This window comes from Orcinus orca, chromosome 19 (genome assembly GCF_937001465.1).
Source record: "Orcinus orca chromosome 19, mOrcOrc1.1, whole genome shotgun sequence".
Lineage (NCBI taxonomy): Eukaryota > Metazoa > Chordata > Mammalia > Artiodactyla > Delphinidae > Orcinus > Orcinus orca.
The window spans coordinates 3326415-3328618 of NC_064577.1; positions in this window are offsets into that span (position 1 = coordinate 3326415).

A 2204-nucleotide genomic window follows, 5' to 3' on the forward strand; every position below is an offset into this window, starting at 1 on the left:
ACGTATCCCCTGCATTGGCAGGCGGATTCTTAACTGCTGCGCCACCAGGGAAGCCCCAAGTGCATGAATCTTAAGTGTATACCTCAATGGATGGACTTTTATATACATATACATTCATATAATGGCCACCTAGATCAGATATAGAAATTTCCAGAACCCAGAAGGCTCCCTTGTGCCCCCTACCAGTCTGTACCTGCTTACTAATCTGACATCTATGGTGAATTTTAAAGGTCAAATAAAAGACTAAAGATATGTCAAGCTTTCTGAGGTACACCTTAGAACTCCAGAGTCAAGAGCACTTTTTCTCAGGCCCTTGGGTTCCTTACTTAGAAGGTGTGCTCAGCTAAGGATTCTGAGACCCCGTGGCCATTATGCAAACACAGTTTCTTCTGCTGTATTGGTCTTTCTCTATTAGGTGCTTTTTACCTCTTCAAGAGCTCCTTCTTGTGTTGATATTTTAAAATGTTTGTGATAGGAGTAGAAGAGTTAATATATGAGAAACTTAGAACAGTGCACATAGGAGCTGGGCACATAGTAAGTCCTAAATATGTGATAGCTATTATTATGAGATACAGAAGAGACACAAGAAGGCTTTGCCATTACCGTTATGATAATTCCTAGAGCAAGATAAGCATAGAAGCTAAATTTGAAAATAAGGGAGGAAAGTGTTTATAGTTGGGTTGATTTGATGTAGTTATCCATCAAATTTGCCTTGAAAGGAAAGATTACAATCTCTCAGAGCTTGCTGACTCCTTTGGACCTAAAGAACATTTAGTACATTTTCTTATTCTGTCATGATTTTACTAATTGAGTGCTTATTATATTTTAGGCGTTGTTCTAAGTGCCCAGGTATCGAAGTAGACAAAACAAACAAAAATCCCCTGCCCATATGGACCTTACTTTCTAGTGGCATTCCTGCTCTTACTGTTAACACAGGCCCCTAAAGACTTTCCTATTACAAAGAAATTCCATCTTTGTTTTACATCCACTTCCCTCATGTTTTAGAGCTGAGGGGATCAAGAATCAAGCCAACCTTAGCCTAAATTCTGAGACCAGTGGAAAGAAAAGGCACAAGGGTCAAGGGTGGAACTCTTGCTAAGCATATATTCCTCTTTAATAAATCACACGGAGGATCAAGGTGCTAATGCCAATGTTGAAGTAAACAGGTCTAGCAAGAACTCCAGCTTTGGTTTTTTAAATCATCTTCCAGAAATTAAAAAAAAACTGAGCCATGTAGTTAATATTTTAGGTTTAGTAATTACACCAGCAATGTCGCTTTCAAGCTCGGTTGTCTGACGGTTCTCTTAGAAATGCTAAGTTGCTTGGGCAAAGGTTTAAGGAGGGTCTATATCTTATTGATTCTTCTTTGGGTAACTCCCAAACTTTTCAATACCAAGATTCCCTCTTCTAAAAAAAATACGGTTTCTGATACCCACCCAGGGCCATATTTTGAAAGACTGAGTCTACAAAGCCAGTATAATGTTTTAAGTAATAAAAATGTCTCCCCATTTAAAAATTAACCAGCCGTCTAATTGGCACATGGAAAACGAGTATCACACTGGTTTACTAAATCTAGTTGAAACCAAAGACATAGTGTTTGGGACAGCCTGATCCATTTTAGCACCCCCTACAATTTTCATTACGCCTCATTGAAATGTTTACTGTAATTTTACGATATCCTCTATGCTTTCCCCTCGGTTTGTTTGTATTTTAAAAAAAGTATTTATTTATTTATTTAATTGCGCTGGGTCTTTGTTGTGGCATGCAAACTCTTAGTTGCCGCACGCACGTGGGATCTAGTTCCCTGACCAGGGATGGAACCTAGGTCCCCTGCATTGGGAGCGCAGCTTCTTAATCACTGTGCCACCAGGGAAGTCCCGGTTTGGTTGTATTTTGGTTCTTGGTGTTGGAAATCAGAATAAAAGGAGACAATATCTTGCAGAAAATGCATTTCACGGCCCTTTCAGGTAACCCCTCTAGACCCGAGGTGATTTTCGCGATCCCAGATCCCGCGCACGGAGCCCCACCCCCATCCTGGCCCCACCCCTCGACTCCCGTCCTCTTGAGTCCTCCAGAGAAGGGGGGCGGTGCTCGTTGCAAACCCACAGTCAGTCGCCAGGGGGAGACAGCGGCTGCAAGAGCCAGGGGTCCCTGTCCAAGGGCCAGGCGGCGGAAGCGGAAAAGGCGGGACCTGGGGCGCACGT